The sequence below is a fragment of the Muntiacus reevesi genome, chromosome 8 (genome assembly GCF_963930625.1).
Source record: "Muntiacus reevesi chromosome 8, mMunRee1.1, whole genome shotgun sequence".
Lineage (NCBI taxonomy): Eukaryota > Metazoa > Chordata > Mammalia > Artiodactyla > Cervidae > Muntiacus > Muntiacus reevesi.
Window position 1 is genome coordinate 4,261,958 of NC_089256.1, and position 18,980 is coordinate 4,280,937.

Consider the following 18,980-nt stretch of genomic DNA (forward strand, 5'->3'; position numbering starts at 1 on the left):
ATCCCACGGCATATCTCAAATTTTCAAGGACTGTGACATGGAAGGTATACTCCTTGCTCTTTTAAAACAATTGCCATAATGTCTAACAGACATTTTCTAACAGAATATTGGGTTATTTAGTACATGAGGTATACAGAAGAGCATGTCAAAGAGATCTTATGCATAGTAGTTATAAATTGCCAAGTAAACCATAGACTGGATTTATATTCCTTATATTTTTGTACACTAAGTATTGTCTCTAACTTTAAGAAACATACTTCAAAGGGAATATCTCTCATAAATTGTCTTAAAGATTTACTTCCTTTTTTAGTAAATAATGTTTTGCTTAACTTCATTCCCATATAAAGTAGATAAAAATAAAAACAGTTTCACAGCCTAGGAGTAAGTCTGATAACTCCACCAGAAGCAACTAGGAATGTTAAGATATCTCAGTCCTAGTTGTAAACACTGTCTCCCCTCATCAGTGTCACTATGGACCTAAGAACGCCTGTATCACTGTGGTGATTTGACTATCAGCTGAATCGGCACTTCAAAGAGATATTTTAAGATACTATTTTTAAAATGAATGATGTAAATATGCCATTTTCATTTTAGTTGCTTAGCTTATTGCAAAACCACTGCAGAAGTTTTTGCTCAGAAGACTGACTTCTATTTTTAGTTTACTATATATGCTTAAGCACTGGCAAAGTTTTCAAAACTAATTTGTATTTGAGAAATCTGGTAGTTAAAGAATATTTAAAGACAAATACTACCTCACCAGAGTGAATCTCTTCTAGCATTAAAATATAAAATTCTAGACTATGTGGTCTGTTTTCTGGAGTGGAAACCTTAAAAAATTTATCAGGAGGTTTGGCTCTCTTGTATAATACAATAACAAGATATCGTAACCCCCATTATGTAATACATTTGAATGCTCAGCATAGTTTTTTGCGAGTCTAAGTGTAATCTATCATTACCTCAAGTCTCTTCTTTCTCCAATTTATGTGCATTCTTGTGGTTGAATCAAGTTGATTAAATGTCTATTTTTCTCAGAACATAGCAAACCTACATGAACCTTTCTTGGGATACAAATACATTTAAGATAATATATAAATCATTGCTTGTCAAACATGAAGGCAAATTTAAGCTATCTGAAAACATTTAAAGACTTTTTTTTCTTTAACTGTTATTGTCTGTTATAAGGTGATTGTTAATGTGCCTTGTTAATGAAGTTTAATCAGTTCTTAGCAACTCAAGGCTATAAAATGGTCCAAGTAGAAACAGCTTTGGGGAGCGGGTAAGGTAAGAATAGTAAAGGCCATTCTAATGTCCCCCATTCTTTGTTCATAATCTGCAAAAATTTGATCATGAAAGATGAACTGAAATTGCTTTCCTGAAAAGTGTGTATAATTCTTTTCAGTATTGGATCTTCCTGACCCAGGGATCAAACATGTGTCACCTGCATTGTAGGCAGATTCTTTACAGCTGAGCCACCAGGAAAGCCCAGAATGTCATATACGTAAAGCTTATTATTTCACATCTATCTAATTCAGTTCTCCCTCCCTTAATCGAGCAAATTTTGCAAATAAACATGGCCTATATTTTATATTCATCATGCATTTTTTTTGCTAAATATAGTCATTTAATCCTAATGCTGAAATAAATAGGCAAGCAGAAGCTTAATTATATTTATTGAAGCAAATTGTTGTACATGATTTTTCCAGTATGCCTAAATAACTAGACATATTATTTTAAGTATATTTTGAAGTATTGTATATTTTTTAGAAAAAAAGACTTTTCAATTATAAGCTAACATTCTAGCCAAAAAGGTTGTATAAATTTTAGTTACTAAAAATAACTGTCTTTACCCAAATAGCAGGTGCATAATTTTTTAAAAATAAGAGGATTATGACCTATCCTATCTTGGATGATTGCTCCAAATGCCAAGTGTTTCTTTCAACAAGAAGCTAAGAGGTTCTCCCTCCTGATCAACAAACCTGAAAGATTAGGACTAGTTCACTCTTGACTAGACAGACAAGCTGATGAAATTTAGGGTGATTTATCCAGATACAGATACTCTAAAGCAGCTGGTCACTTCCAGTTTGGAACTACTCAGGCTCATTCCACATATTTTCAGAACTGGGAACAAGAATGTAAATGGAGGCCCATGATGTAGACCTAAATAAAGCTATAAATCTAGTCAACAAACTACTTAATAATTTGCTCTATTCTCTTACTTTGAAAAAATATATTTTTTGTAATATCAAATATTTTAGTTCCTTTTCACCTTTTACTCTTCTGAGCTCTACATTCACATTTTTATTTTTCATTAATGCTTGTACTTATACTCATTTTAGATATTTAAAGGATTAAACATAAAATGTAATTATGCTTTGTTACTTGTTGTTCAGTCACTAAGTCGTGTCTAATTGAGAGCCCACAGATTGCAACACACAGTCTTCCCTGTCCTTTACTGTCTCGGAGTTTGCTCAAATTCATGTCCATCGAGTCGATGATGCTATCTACCCATCTCTTCTTCTGCTGCCCCCTTCTCCTTTCCCATTCAATCTTTCCCAACATCAAGATCATTTAAATTCAAAGAGTAAAAATTTGAATATATTTTAATCAAAATATAATAATATAATTAATTTAAAAAAATTTTAAACTCTTTTAGTGTTTAAAATAATTTCTTCTGAGATATCTGAACATTTCTATTAAAGGGATTTCTATTAAATTTAATAGACAATGCATTAATTGTAACTGAGAAAATAAAAATTTAAATAAAATTATTTGAATTTGATGTAATTGCTAAAATTAATCAACTATCAGTATTTTAGAAAGAATTAACTGTGATTTTAACATTCATTGTGTATATAAAAGTTAGTTGCACTCTACAGGTTTATACAGAAATTGCAAAACTTTTTGTGTAAAGGACAAGATGGCAAATTTTTTAAGTCTATGGGCTATACAGCTCTGCCACAACTATTCAACTCTTTCAATGCAGCATCAAAGTAACATACATAATATATATAAATAAGTGTGACTCTTTTACAAAAAGAAACTTTCTACAAACAGACAGTAGGCTAGATTTTGCCTTTGGGCCATGGATCCATGGCCTAAAATTACACATATACAAATGTAAGATTAACTTGTAATATTTAATATTGGTGCACGTCTATCCAGCCGTCATATGCAATATTAAAATGCTAGAGTAATTCATGAGTACTTTCACAACAATTTATGACATGGGAAGTTAAAAGAAGATAAATGGGAGAATCTATTTCAATCTATTTCAATCATATTATTGAAATTAAAGATTTGACAAGGGAATTAATTTGACTCTTCTAAGCATTTGTGTGGTTCAAAGCCCTTCAATCTGGCCCTGAGGTAAAGGAAGCAAACCTCTGTGGTATTAAGAAGCAAGTTGACTTTTGTTTAAGAATACACGCAAGAGTGTGTGGCCATACCACCTGAACATGCCCAGTCTTGGAAGTTAAGCAGGATTGGGGCTGGTTGGTACTTGGATAGAATGCATGCAAGAGATGTAGAGAATGTTCCTTGATTATTGCTGGTCATAGTTAGGAACAATTAAGTGTTACTGGTAAAACTGTGCAAGTCCTAAGAGTCAAATACTGAGTGACCAAGGTCCCCAGGTGTTTGCTAGTATTTTTGTGCCTGTGTGCATGTGCACTCTTAACTGATTGCAAGTGGACTCAGCAGATTAAAGTATTTCCAGAAAATAGCCTCATAGAAGTTTGACTGAGTCTAGGTTCTGCTACATGTTACCTGTGTGACACTGAGGATGTTCCTTAGACTCATAGGACTCTAAAAATAACTTAAACATCACTTATTCTAGTTATATGCACACAAAGGACTTTCATTTGATCTGAAAAATAATAATAATTCAATACTTATTTGTTGAAACAGATCTCTCCACTCTCCAATTTATTATTTAAAAAGCTGACAGATTAGTTTTCTCCAAACATCATGTTTGCACAATAGCAGAGTGGATAAAATAAAGGTAAGACCATAAGTGTAACAGAAATTCAGGCTCTTCCTTCTGAAATATGATTCAAAAACAAGCTATGTAATATCACTGCATGACATTTTATGTGCACTTCTCACATCACTCTGAGCCTACATAGAGCTGCATTATTACTGGTATCTGTGATTCAAACAGCATTCCAAAACATCAAGTTCCCAGATAGCTGTTATGGATAAAAACCACTGCTATGGATAACCATGCAAGGATAGGACAGCACATATGTAAAGAATGCCACAGCAATGGGAGTTTTCCATTAAATATCAAAATGTATGCAAAATCATTTAAAATTATTCATGGGATGAAGATAAGTTTAAGTAACAGACATTTAAATGTGGTAGGCATCCAGCTGAGGACTACCTTTCCTCCTGAATCTGTAACAAGAGCCAGATTTCACTGGTGGTCAGGGTGGCTACCAGATCCAGAAGACCCTCCACCAAGATGCCGAGGAAACATGACCGTATGCCGAGTACTAAACTAATTCCCACTTCATTCTTCCTCAATACTAATAGCTATCAAGGATTATCAGATTAGGAAAATGGGGTTCAGAAAGTTTGTTTACGTCAAGATAAACGTCATTAATCTAGCTCTGTTTAAATCTAAAATCTCTATTGTGCAGCTGAGTACTATAAAGCAATCATTGAATGGAATCAGAGTGATTGAGCTGTAATTGCAAATATCAGTTACCACTGGGAGAACCAGCTTAAAAGCTCAATGTGAAGTGGTCAGAGAAGGTCCCTCTAACCCTCCCTATTCCAGTGACTCCGGGGTCCCACTTCTCCCAGTTTGCAAGTTGTTCCATTCCAACAAATACAGATTCTCAGTTGGTTTGCTGGGAGAAAACACAGCTCTATTAAATTATTAGTGACCTACTGTGGTCTCGTTTCTGACTTGGAAGATACCAGTAGGTTACTTCTGGACCCATGTTTATATTTCCAGAAGATATTTTGAAAATTTCCTTTGATATTCAAAGAGACAAATTACTAAAGGTGAAATTAAAGGAACAGTAAGGTTAAATCTGTGAAAGATGAGAGATTTCCTGATAGATCTGTATTATATTTGTAATAGTCAGTGTACTTACTTGCAAGGGAGAATCACAAGTGAGGTCGCTCAGTTGTGCCTGACTCTTTGCGACCCCATGGACCAGGCCCCTCCACCCATGGGATTTTCCAGGCACGAGTATTGGAGTGGGTTGCCATTTCCTTCTCCAACAAGTGTCCCTACATTAGGTATTTTGAGTAGGGAAAAGGGAGTTTCCATTTTTTATATCTTTAAGAGCTTGGTGATTTTCAGCACAGCACATAAATTGCATGTACCCTTTTTTATTATTATTTGCAATGTTTCTATTGAAAATTATATAACTCGTAACACTGAGGCTACTCAAATTAAAAAATCTGTAAATGATTACAGTCTTTTGCAAGCAAGGTGAGCTAAAAATACTATTCCTTCAGTTTAAAAAGTCAGGTATTAGCAATAGGGAAAAAAAAAACTTTGCCATTGCTTCCACTATTAAAAAAATTTTATGTGATCTGATGGTCAAGTCAGATTTTGGATTTAATATCCATTAATTCCATGAGAGACAGCACTATTTCCCAAACTGATAATGATCAGATGCATAATGTGAGAATTTCTTTCAATTGTGTCTTTCCATGAGAAAGTGGTAGCCTCTCATGTGTCATTATAAAGGGCACCTTTAATTCCCTTTCCTATCCCTTCTTGGTATTTACATTTGTAACATTGCACCATAATTGTATTTTATAAAGCCCAAGACTCATTTAAATGCCAGAAAATTACGCCAAAGGGATTTCATTTACCACTGGCTGTGTAGGGGATAGAGTTATATAACCCCTATTAATGCTAATGGGAGTTCATGAATAAATCTTCAAGAATACAGAGAAAAATGTATCCCATGAAGAACATGAAATGAAGGCAATAGGCTCACTAGAGCAAAATTAAATGGCAGTTTGATTTCTGAGCTAATACCTCATAAAAATAGAAGTCACTTGCATTTAAAATCACTTAAGAACAGTGATTTCTTTAGTAAGAATTCACGTATCTCTTTGACAACTTACCTCATATAATTTGCACAAATAACAAATTTTATTATCAGTAATTACCTATGGATTTCCAATACGTGATGACCTGAGGAACATTTACATTGTATCTTGGTTTCTTGTAATTGTCTTCGAGGGAATATCTAGGTAATAAAATACATTGTTTCAAATATATTACCATGCAATCATATACTTGTAGTTTTAATGCTACAAATTAAAAGGTACTACCTATATGATCTTCCATAGATACTATAAGACCAAAACATTTTTATATGGTTTATTGGCAAATGGTACACCTATTAAAAAAAAAAAAAAAAAACATGGTGGGAGTCTTTTTAAACTAAAATACTAATATAAATATTCTACAAGTTATTTTCAGGTTTTTAATGCTAAAAAACTATACACTGTTAAGATTCAAGCTTTTTATTTGGATGATTCCTGTGTTTAGGTTTGCTTTCTTTTTCAGCACAAAACTAAATTGTTTTTGTGGAGCACTGAGATTTTTTACATAGCTAATTTTTAGTGTTTCATTATTTTAATAGAAGAGTCTTCATATATAATGAAAATGAAAATAAAAGTACATTTAATGTCAAATTTATGTATCTTGATCTAATCACACTTTTTCAAAATTGGTTCTATATTAATTTATTAGCATTTACTAAAATTGAGCTTTCTAAATAGGTCAATACAAATGAATGACTTTTGAATATAGAATATCTTTTACCAAAAGACATTTGAGTCAGTTAATTTCTCTCAAAATAATGGGTAATTTAATATTTCAATTATTAGGATTTCATATACATTATCCATATTCCTATTCTACTTGCATTTATGAAATAGAAGTTTGCTAAATAATATATCTCAAATTTAAATACTATATCTATAAACAGATTAATAACAATTTATAAGTTAGCTGCAAAAGAGCTTTATTAAAATATATCTGTAAAGAAGTTTTTACCTCTTTTAAATGACAACAGCAACATCAAGATGAAATATTAAAACTGTAAGAACACAATACACTACAACATATTTCAGGCTGTACTTTCAAACATATTATTTGAACTTTTTAAACACAAATTGAACATAACACTGGGCATATACATTGTTTGCTAAGATTCACCATGAGCATACCCATCAATTTGCTTCTTAATAAAAAGAAGTGATGCTTAGAATTCCCCAATCTAAGCTTCAACAGTATGTGAACCATGAACTTCCAGATGTTCAAGCTGGATTTAGAAAAGGCAGAAGAACCAGAGATCAAATTGCCAACAACTGCTGGATCATTGAAAAAGGGAATTCCAGAAAAATCATCTACTTCTGCTTTATTGACTATGCCAAAGCCTTTGACTGTGTGGATCACAACAAACTGTGGAAAATTCTTCAAGAGATGGTCAGACCACCTGACCTGCCTCCTGAGAAATCTGTATGCAGGTCAAGAAGCAACAGTTAGAACTGGACATGGAAAAACAAACTTGTTCCAAATCAGGAAAGGAGCATGTCAAGGCTGTATATTGTTACCCTGTTTATTTAACTTATATGCAGAGTACATCATGAGAAATGCTGGACTGGATGAAGCACAAGCTGGAATCAGGATTGCCAGGAGAAATATCGATAATCTCAGATATGCAGATGACATCACCCTTATGGTAGAAAGCAAAGAAGAACTAAAGAGCCTCTTGATGAAAGTGAAAAAGGAGAGTGAAAAGTTGGCTTAAAACTCAACCTTCAGAAAACTAAGATCATGTCATCCAGTACCATCACTTCATGGCTTTATCTTTTGGGGCCCTAAAATCACTGGAGATGGTGACTGCAGCCATGCAATTAAAAGATGCTTGCTCTTTGGAAGAAAAGCTATGACTAGACAGCATATTAAAAAGCAGAGATATTACTTTACCAATGAAGGTCTGTCTAATCAAAGGTATGGTTTTTCCAGTAGTCATGTATGATGTAAAAGTTGGACTATAAAGAAAGCTGAGCACTGAAGAATTGATGCTTTTGAACTATAGTGTTGGAGAAGCCTCTTGAGAGTCCGTTGGACTACAAGGAGATCCAACCAGTCCATCCTAAAGGAAATCAGTCCTGAATATTCATTGGAAGGACTGATGTTGAAGCTGAAACTCCAATACTTTGGCACTTGATGCAAAGAACTGACTCATTGGAAAAGTCCCTGATGCTGGGAAAAATTGAAAGTGGGAGTAGAAAGGGCAACAGAGGGTGAGATGGTTGGATGGCATCACCAATGCGATGGACATGAGTTTGAGTAGGCTCCGGGAGTTGGTGATGGACAGGGAGGCCTGGTGTGCTGCAGTCCATGGGGTCGCAGAGTTGGACATGACTGAGTGACTGAATTGAACTGAAAACAGAAGTAAGTAGTAGAAGAATTGGAATGTCAGATGTCATCTGGAGGCAATATTCATGAAATGCTTGCACTTAACACTCAAAATATAATGAGTCCTAGGTACCTCACACCCCAGTTTTCCATGGGCTAGACTTGTTGATGGTAACACAAGTTCAAGGGGAAGAATAAGGCATTATATATGAAAGATCATTGTTAAAACAAATATTACTTGATCCCCAAAACAACATAGTGAAAAGAGAAAGGTTTTTTAGGGTCAGCTAGCATACCTTGACTCCTAGATAAGGTATTTAGTAGCTGTGTCACCTTCAGTACATACTTACACTTGCTTAGCTCCAGTTTGCTCTTTTGTATACTGGACATATAATATCTACTTTTTAAGGTGATTAAATATAGAGATCATTTGTTAAAGATTTTTTACATAGAAGGTAACCACTACATAATAATTATTATTCAAGTGTGTGCTGATTATACATAGTAGGTGGATAGTAGATCACGTTTTTTCATCTTCCCTAATGAGATCAACACATACCAAATTGACATCAGCACTGCCTGAATTCATGAAGCTTCACATTTTTCTACCTTTATTTACCAGTTCTGAAATATCTCTGATTTATTCAATGAGATCAGTGCCTGATTCACCAACATCATACATAGTAATCTTATCTTTCTTGTTTTCAGAATCGGCTTCCCCACTCTACAGTTGAAAGGCACCTCAAATAACTGGAGTAATAGCCATTTATCCTGAAACTTCCTAGTGAATCCTTTGGGCAGGACCCAACCAATTAATCATTATATGCAAGCTGTTGAAATCAAGAGTGAAAAGTTAACTATTCATAGAAATAGAGAACAATGGACTATTTTTTTTTTTTAGAAAATAGTAAACAATCTTCTAGTTCTAAATGTCTCTAACCAAGAAAAGTAAGAAAAAGACAAACAAGCAAAAAACCTTTCATCCTGGAACCCAGAACACCATACACTTTAACAGCCCAAGTGAGCTCGCTTAAGATGAATGAGGATAGTTTGTGACCCCCCTTGAAATCTGGTTTGCCCACCACAGAGCTGCTACAGTATCTCTTTTAAGGGGAGAAACCAGTACATTGGGTCTGGCATTGCTTAGATAAACAGAATGCTCATAGTGGCAGTCCCAGCCTGTTTGTAATTGTTTTAGTCACTCAGGCATGTCCGACTCTTTGTGACCCCATGATCTGTAGCCCACAAGGTCCCTCTGGTCATGGGATTTCCCAGTCAAGAATACTGGAGTGAATTCCATTTCCTTCTCCAGGAGATTTTCCTGACCCAGGGATCAAATCTCTTGCATCGGCAGGCTATTTTTTACCACTGAGCCACAAGGGAAGCCCTAAATCTATGTAATTACAAAGGAGAGGTGCTTTTTGCTGTTATCAATTCAACTTTTTTATGAAGCCAAGTGTGGAACCCTGAAATACCACAAGGAAATAAGTAGTAATGAACACAAAATTTCATCCACACTTTGTATATTTACAAGCCAAATCTTCAGCTTTCTCATGAGTCTTGTTTCCCTTCTTTTCAAAGAAGATATAACCAAAACAAAATTCTTTAGAAACTCTCCCATAATCTCTTTGATGTAAGAAAAGTCCAGCTGCAATTTATTCCCTCTTCCTCTTACCTCCTGGGAAAAGGAGAAGTTGACTCTTTAACCTAGTCCTAGCTTTTATTACAAGGAAGAAAAAAAAAAGTGTCATAAAGGATGAAATAAGGATGATGAAGAAATTTTTCCTTGAATACTATTGCAAGATTCTATCTGGTCCTTCTATGTATCATATCTAATGTATTTTAAAGAAACATAAAATCTCAATACTTGTTTTTAGATTCAACAGAATAGGCATATATCCCTTACTGTGAAGGTTTTAATGTAAAAAGGAATGCAATGAGAGCTGTCTTCTAGAAGCTACAACTTGCTTCACAAAGATCGTTGTGCTTATAAAGTGACAGTGGCTTGAAATTTGTACCAGAGTCATACAAGTCATCCTCCTATTGAGGAGGCAAACTAAATGTTTATATGGTAGCAAAGCAAAGGGTGATGACAGATGGTGAAAATGTATAAATATTAGGCCAGTAGCACTGGTACTAATGTGTGTGACCAAAAGGAAAAAGTGACCATATGCTAGGTAATCGTCTTTTTCATTCAGTAATTATCTTTTCAATATGCTTTATGGATATAGCTTCATTTTGCTATTTTTAGTTTGCTTTATCTATATTATAACCCACTTCAGTGTTCTTCCTTGGAGAATCCCCATGGACAGAGGAGCCTGGTGGGCTACAGTCCATGGAGTTGCAAAGAGTTGGACACAACTGAGTGACTAAGCATAGCACTCGATAAACAAAGAACCATAAGATATACTGACCTGAGAATATATAAATATTTAAAACAATTTCTTTCAGATATGGTTTCAAGTGAAAAAGATTGGCTTTAAAAATGAGAACTTGTATATTGGGAAAAGGTACATTATAGCTGCCCAACTAATCATTGCTTTCCATTAGAAAGAAGTGAAAAAGAACTAGTTGCTCAAGAAACTGCTTAAAGGATTTGGTTCCCAGTAGCCTGAGAAATTGTTATAATTACCCTGTTAGGGATGCTCCTTTGGAGGACTATAGATTTTATTCAAGTCTATTTTCAAAGTAATTTTTGTATTTAAAAGTAGAATAACTCAATAAGTGTTGTTCTCACTGGGAGTCATTCCAAGTCACCGGAAGCTTCCATACAAAGACAGTATTTAGAAAACAATGAATAAAATAATTCTTTTAAATATTTCTCTTGATTGGAAGTAGTTCAATTTATTCTGGGTGTAGATTACTGTGAAAGAAATACTAAGTTAAGCTTCCTTAATATGGCTTGCTCTTGGGATCTCTATAAATATTTTAGACTACTGTATTTTGACATTTATTGGCATGTATATATGTTGCTTTATACTGTCCAACATGTTTGGCCCCTTCTCCTAGTAGTAGCATCTCATTTTGTTTGGGGGACCTGCATCTCCCCACTCTAGCAATGTGGAAGGCTAATCCTATAGTCACTTGGCCCCTGCTCAAAGAATAAGTAGCTGAGACTGTGCTGTCATTCTGTTCTTCAACACTGGGTCAGTGTCAGAATCTTTCCTGGGGATTTTTCTTAGTCCTTTTTGGTTATAGACACATACATACATGAATACAATGACAGTTGAAGAGATTGAAAACAGTACTAAGAAGGAAGAAGAAAAGTGAGATTAAACATGGCTGTGCTGCCCTCTCCAGCTCTTGGGGAGTTTCTGCTTCTCTTGAACCTTTCTTGAAATTTCACTGCATGAATTGTCCCAGTTTCCTACCAATAAATCCTGTATTTTCTAAAAGTAGTATGATTTTCAAACAAAAATTCTTCCTAACATAGAAATCATTCTGCCAAAGCATCTGATGTTACTATAATGTAATACATTTTAGAGTACTTTGGGCAATATTATCAAAATCATACAGTAGGATGTCAACCTCAAAGGGTCAGAAGTATTTTAAATATTTATAAGTGTAAGAATTCGATAACAATCTGGAGATTGTGTTCAGAATATGCATTGTTATTTACAGATATGGAAATAATAATTGTTTATAAAAAATAAGCATTAGGATTAGTGCTTCATATTCATTGCTTCAAGTGGAATCTGTATTTGTGTGAAGTTCTGAACTGCATATAGAAATATAATGTTACTAGCTACCTGTGAAATAGTTTTATGTGATTTTATATCTTCAGTTACTAAAGAAACTGGATTACAGTTTTGCTGTTTCTGTTGTTGCTATTTCATTCTTAAAAAGTTGAGAATGAAATTCTTTGCCAATTTGTGTAACACTCATTTTAGCATTTTTCCAAATATTATTATTTAACAGTGTTTATCTTATCCCCAACGTATTGTAATGATATCAAAATTAGTTGTTCTAGTCTTTATGTACCTAGAGAAATTTAACAAAGTGCTTATAATATAGGCACTGAGTAAATGTTAAGTATAATTTTTAATGAACATGCTTAGACTTTGAAGATATGAAATGTTAATTGTTTTTTTCCCTAGTCAATTATCATTGTCTGCGGACAGTGTAAATCTGAAAAATACACTGCATATAAATGTAGGTCTCACCCACCATAAATATTTCATACTAAACAAAGAAGGTAGAATAATCTTAGAAAAGGTAAAATTCTAAAAGGAAAAAAAAAAAGTAAGAACTAAAAAGCCTATTGTTTTTATTCTAAGGAGTAAAATGGTATACTATAAATGTGTCAAAGAACTCTTTAGAAAATAAAAGTTAAAAGTAAGTAAAATATCAGATACAAGCACCAAAAACAAAGTGCAAGACAATTTAATTTTGTAGATAAATAGAAATTGTTTATTGTCACCTTTTCATAGCAAAATTGACATGTCTGGTTTCTGGAAGAATAACAATTTAAGAAATGCATGTGTTATTCTGCAACTCAGGTGGATAAAAATGAGTCCCGTTTTGGATTTAAAATCACAGTTTCTCTAATCTGCATTTTGTGAAGATTACCACCCCGAGGATGACAAATGCGTAACAACACTACTCTAAACATGTATGTGAGCTGGAATCTCACCCAGTTCTGTCTGCCCCTCCATGTTCTTTCACTTTCACTGTATTTTCTTTACTTCTGAAGTTATGGAGGTTCTGAAGGCAACAACAACAGCAAATAAAGTCTACAATGAACCATGATTGCTCAGGTCATACAGGAAACATGAGAAGGCATGATGTGATAAGACAGGTAAGTTACAGCTTAGAGAAAAGGCAAAAGGCTCAAACTATTCCAACTCCAAGTTATTTCCAATTCCCATAGCAGGTACCACATACTGCATGAATGAGCCTTCCAATGATTTCCACCCCAACATTTGAGACAACTTGGCACACACTGAGTAAAACATAAATAACCTTATCATTATCTTTACAAAGAAAATCAATGTTGTTGTTAAACCATTAAATTTGATAGTAGTTTTTACATGACACTAGGTAACTGGAGCACAGAAGAGTGATTTAAATGACTATGAACTTTGCTTCAGAAGTGATGAAAGGCATAAACACTTGAAAAGACATATTTAAGCTTTCAAAGATAAAGAAAATTATCAACCCATAATTATAGAAGCAGGGAATAATCCTTCAAGAATATGTCAAAATAAAGACATATTTAGGTCAAAAATATCAATAGAATTTGTTCCCAGCAGAACTGTACTACTAGAAATATTTAATGCAGTGCTTTAGACTGCTATAAAAACTTTAGCAACAAATAAGAAGTATCCGAAATTTAAATAAATTTGGCTGTATAAAACAAAGATTACCATCTTTATGTATAATATACAGATATCACATCTTGGATCACTATACCATAAAAGATGATGGAGTTAGGAAAGACTAAGAGTTGTGAGATTTTCGATACTTTAAGTGAAAGATTATAGTATTCACCCTAAATGGACTGCAGAAATTAGAGGATTGATAATATAATCCCAGGTTAATGGACAAGTCAGGTTGTTACTCAGTTGGTTGACTGGACCTGCAGTGGAATCTCAGTTTGGTCAGAGACTCTTTGTCTCAACCAGGGAGGTTCTCTTTCTGATCACATTCATGCAGTCAATAATGAAAACAATGCTGAGACTAGAACATCACAACCTTTATTCACTGGCCAAAGAATGGATAGTTCACAAATCAACTTTTCAACCCAATTGAGGTGGAGACATCAAATATATAGAAGAGCTGAAAGTAAAAAGGAACAATTTTGGAAGAGTAGGAGGAATATTCATGCATTATCTGAGAACATGGGTGTGGTTTGGAGCTGGAACCAATGCAACCTTGAATCTTAAGCTTTGTTAATTACCCACCAAATCCACTTCTAATCATGCAAATCTGAACAAGTACTCCCAAGTACTATAAGAAAAACGGAAGCAAAAGTTCCTGGAATTTAAAGGAATTACATGGATTCAGACAACGATAACATCAGCAGGACCTATGATGGACTAGAAGGTAGTGACCTTTCTTCTAATTTATAAGCACCGCATTGAGATCCTTGTGTGACTCTGTCTAGTGAAAAAAATGAAGTCCCAATAATTACAGCATTTTGTTACCAAAGTTATTGCCCCAGACCCCTGCTCCTCTGGAATAGAAACCAATTATTCTTATCTAAGTTCCAGGAGGAAGCTGCAAAAAAGAAAAATAAATAAATAAATAAAAGAATTGGTTAGAACCAACTAGGCCCATGATGGAGAAATATCTGACTTCCAGTAGATCTCATCTCATTATATATGCTCATGTTCATTGTAATACATTAGCATGCTAAGTGACACATCCGCCAGCCAGCACCCTGACAGTTGAAGATTGCCATGACAACAACTGGAAAAGCTCATACAAGGACTGAGAAGAGGAGAGTTGCATTAGTTCCAGATCCAAACCACATCCGTGTTCTCAGATAATTCATGAATATTCCTCCTACTCTTCCAAAATTGTTTCTACTGGGAATATAGAGATGCTCCCTATGGTATCTCTTATCGAATAAAAGTAAGCAAGATACAGGATATAAGAACTTTCTCCCCATTTTCCTATGTTGATTAACTACAAAAATTGTTTTAATTATCTGAGTTTCAGTTTTCTCATCTGTATAATCACAACACTTTCTAACTTATAATTATGATGAAGAGAGAATATAACATAATTACAGTTTAAAGGCCTATCTGAATTCTGCAAGAAACATCCAAAGGGAGTCTATACTAAAATTGGATTATTATTAAAAGCAATGCTTCTTACACCTGAAATAATTAATAAAGAAACTTTATGTTATGATAAAATATGGCTTCACTAAGCACAGGAAAAAATAACTTAAAAGTGTTTTAATTGAACGTAGGATTTTCATAACTGAAAGAAATCAATTTTGCCAAGCTATTTGTATATGCAAAGAATAGAATTCATAAACTGAAATTGCTAAAGGTCAAGCATAAAATGAATCGGTTCTTAAATACTAATTAGTGCTTTACCAAATTACATGAGAACATTTATGGATACAAAACTGAATAGTAAAGATTAAAAATGGAGAATGTGGGTAGACTTAATAATTTATTCCTCCCACACTAATCAGGATTTCTGACTGTTCCATTTCTCAAATGCAATTAAATATGTTCTCTTCCTTCTCTTCTTTTTTTTCCTTTGTGAATAAGACTGTTAATATAACTCTTAATTCATCTATGTTAATAACTAAAGGGGAAGTATTCATAATTGAGAGGGGAAACATTTTAAATTAAATTTAAAAGCTTTTTTACTTGTTTATACACCACAATTCATTATCTTCATTATTTTGTGTCAATGAAGTACTTTGTTCCAGAAAACAATGGGTTCTCCAAATAGTCTTTTTATTAGATTCATTATTCCCCCATGGCTTGCTTTCAGCATGACAATTGCATTGTAGTTAAGGTCATTTGCATATAAGACTTGAAAACTGAGATAATTGCAGTAAGCTATAAAAAGATTATTTTAGGATAATAAATTCCTTTAGGAACTGTCTCATTCATGTGGCTCAATTTGCTGACATCAGTTTCATGATGTGCAAATACAGGAGGTACAGACAAAATCATAATATGCATATGGTTGTTTCCTGGAAAGAGCCACAGGAACTGAGATCTCAGAGGAACTGAATCTAGTTATAAAAAATAGATTCTGTGGGGGAAGAGAAAATAAAATCCCCCAAAAAGATTTTCTAGTATCTCTTCCTATGATCACTTGACCTGGAAGAACAAAAACTTGAACCTACTTTTTACAGATCTCTTTCTCCAACTGCCCCTCCCCCATTTTAGAAGAGTTTTAGATTATTAAAATATTAGCAGTTTCCCCAGAGAATTCTGTACCGTTTAGGAAAGGATTCTTTTCAAAATATAACTGTTTTCTGATAATGTACCTGCTCACCCAAGAGTTCTCACAGTGATCAACAATGAGATTAAGATTGTTTTCATGCCTATTAACACAATATCCATTCTAGAACTCATGGCCCAAAGAATTTTTATGACTCAAGTGCAAGGAGATCCAAATGGTCCATCCTAAAGGAGATCAGTCCTGGGTGTTCATTGGGAGGACTGATACTGAAGCTGTAACTCCAATACTTTGGTCACCTGATGCGAAGAACTGATTCATTTGAAAATACCCTGATGCTGGGAAAGATTGAGGGCAGGAGAAGGGGACGATGGAGAATGAGATGGTTGGATGGCATCACTGACTCAATGGACATGAGTTTGGTAAACTCTGGGAGTTTGTGATGGACAGGGAAGCCTGGTGTGCTGCGCTTCACAGGGTCACAAAGAGTCAGACACAACTGAGAGAATGAACTGAACTGAACTGAACTGAACTGAAGACTGTAGCTTGCATAGATAGTGGTTACACTGTTGTATTTGGGAAAAGTCAATTGAAAATTTTCTGGACAGGATTCACCACTTTAGATGTCATTAGAAACATTGGAGTTTTATGGGAAGAGTTCAAAATTTCCACATTAACAGGACTTTAGAAATGATTAATTTCAATCCTTATAGATGACTTTGAGGGATTCAAGACCTTTTTGTTATTCAGTTGCTAGTTGCGTCCAACTCTTTGCAACCTCATGGACTGCAGTGTGCCAGGCTTCCCTCTCCATCACCATATCCCGGTGTTTGTTCAAATTCACATCCATTGAGTCAGTAATGCCATCCAACCATCTCATCCTCTGTCTCATCAAGACTTTAGTGGAGGAAGTAATTGCACATTAGAAATAGCAAGAGAACTAGAATTAGAAATGTAACCTTAATATGTGCCTGGCTTACTAAAATCTTAACATAAAACTTTACCAAATGAGGAGTCTCTTCTTATGGATTACCAAAGAAGTAGTTTCCTGAGATGGACTCTACTGATGAAGATGCTGAGAAGATGACTGAAATGACACAAAAAGATTTGAATGTAACATAAACTTAGTTAATAAAGCAGCAGGAGGCTTTGAGAGGATTGACTCCAATTTTGAAAGTTCTATTGTGAATAAAATGCTATCAAACAGCATTTCCTGCTACAGAGAAATTGAATGTGAAAGGAAAAGCAATTAATGTGGCAAATTTTATTGTTGGCTTATTTTTTAAAGTTATTTTTAAATTATTTTTAAAAATTGCCACAGCCACCCCAACCTTCAGCAACCATCACCCTGCTCAGTCAGCAGCCATCTACATCAAGGCAAGACCCTCCACCAGCAAAGACAACAACCAGCTGAAGACTCAAACGATGGTCAGCATTCTTTAGCAATAAAGTATTTTTAAATTAAGGTATGTACATTGTGAGGTTTTCAGGATATGATGCTATTGTACACTCAATAGACCACAGTATAGTATAATGTAAACATCATTTTCATGTGCACTGGGAAATTAACCAAAATGACTTGCATTATGGTGATAATTGAAAAAGTGTGATATTGTGATAATTGTGTGATTGGAACCAAGTCTGTGGTATCTCCTAAATATACCTGTAATTTCCTTTTGATTAGTGTTAGAATTGTGTATCTTTATTCATTCTTTTACTTTTAATCTATCTGTATCTCTTTTGCTTAAAGATGATTTCTGTAGACAACATATATTGGTTATTTTTTAATTACTTTGGCAATCTCTGTTTTAATTATGCAGTTAGACCAGTCATATCAAAGTGATTGTTGGTATGGTAAAATTAGCATCACCCATAATTGTACTTGTTTTCAGTAGCAGACTTGTTCTTTGTTTCCTTTTTTAATCTTCCCATCTTTATCTGCCTTCACTTGTTTTAAGTGACCATCTCATATGATAACATTTTTTCCCTTCTCTTAACATATCATTTATCCTTCTTTTAAAAAAGTGATTTAAACTAAGTTTTCTTTCAGATAACATTGTGCAACTTCATGGGTAAGCCTGGTACCTTATAATGGAATATTCACCACCCCTCCCTATGTCTCATATAATATTGCTGTCATTCACTTCACTTATTCATTTTCTATAAAGATCAAATATACTGTGATTATTATTGCTTTGAACAAATAGCTATTAGACCAATTAAGAATAAAAACAGTAAAACATTTTACTTTACCTTCATTTATTTCTTCTCTGATACTCTTCACTTCTTCATGCATATATGCTTTTCAGACCATCTACATTAGTGGGTGGTTTTTTTTTCCTTCTAGAACTTTAAATAGTCACTCCATTCTCTTCTTGTTTACATTGTTTTCTGACAAGAATATTTTGTAATCCTTATGCTTGAACTTCTCTAAGTAAGTTGCGTCCCTCCTTTGACTGCTTTCAGAGATTTTCTTTGGCTTTAATTTTTCTTTTGTTCCAATATAATATGTAAATTTATATTACAGAGGTGTAAATTTCTTGGTATTTAGCCTTCTGGGTATTTCCTGTATTCCTGAGTCTATGGTTTGGTATGTCATACATTTTGGAAAATTCTGAGCTATTGTTGCTTCAAATATTTCTTCTGCTCCTTGCTTCTCTTTCTGGTGTTCCAATTATGCATATATTTTATGTTTTATAAT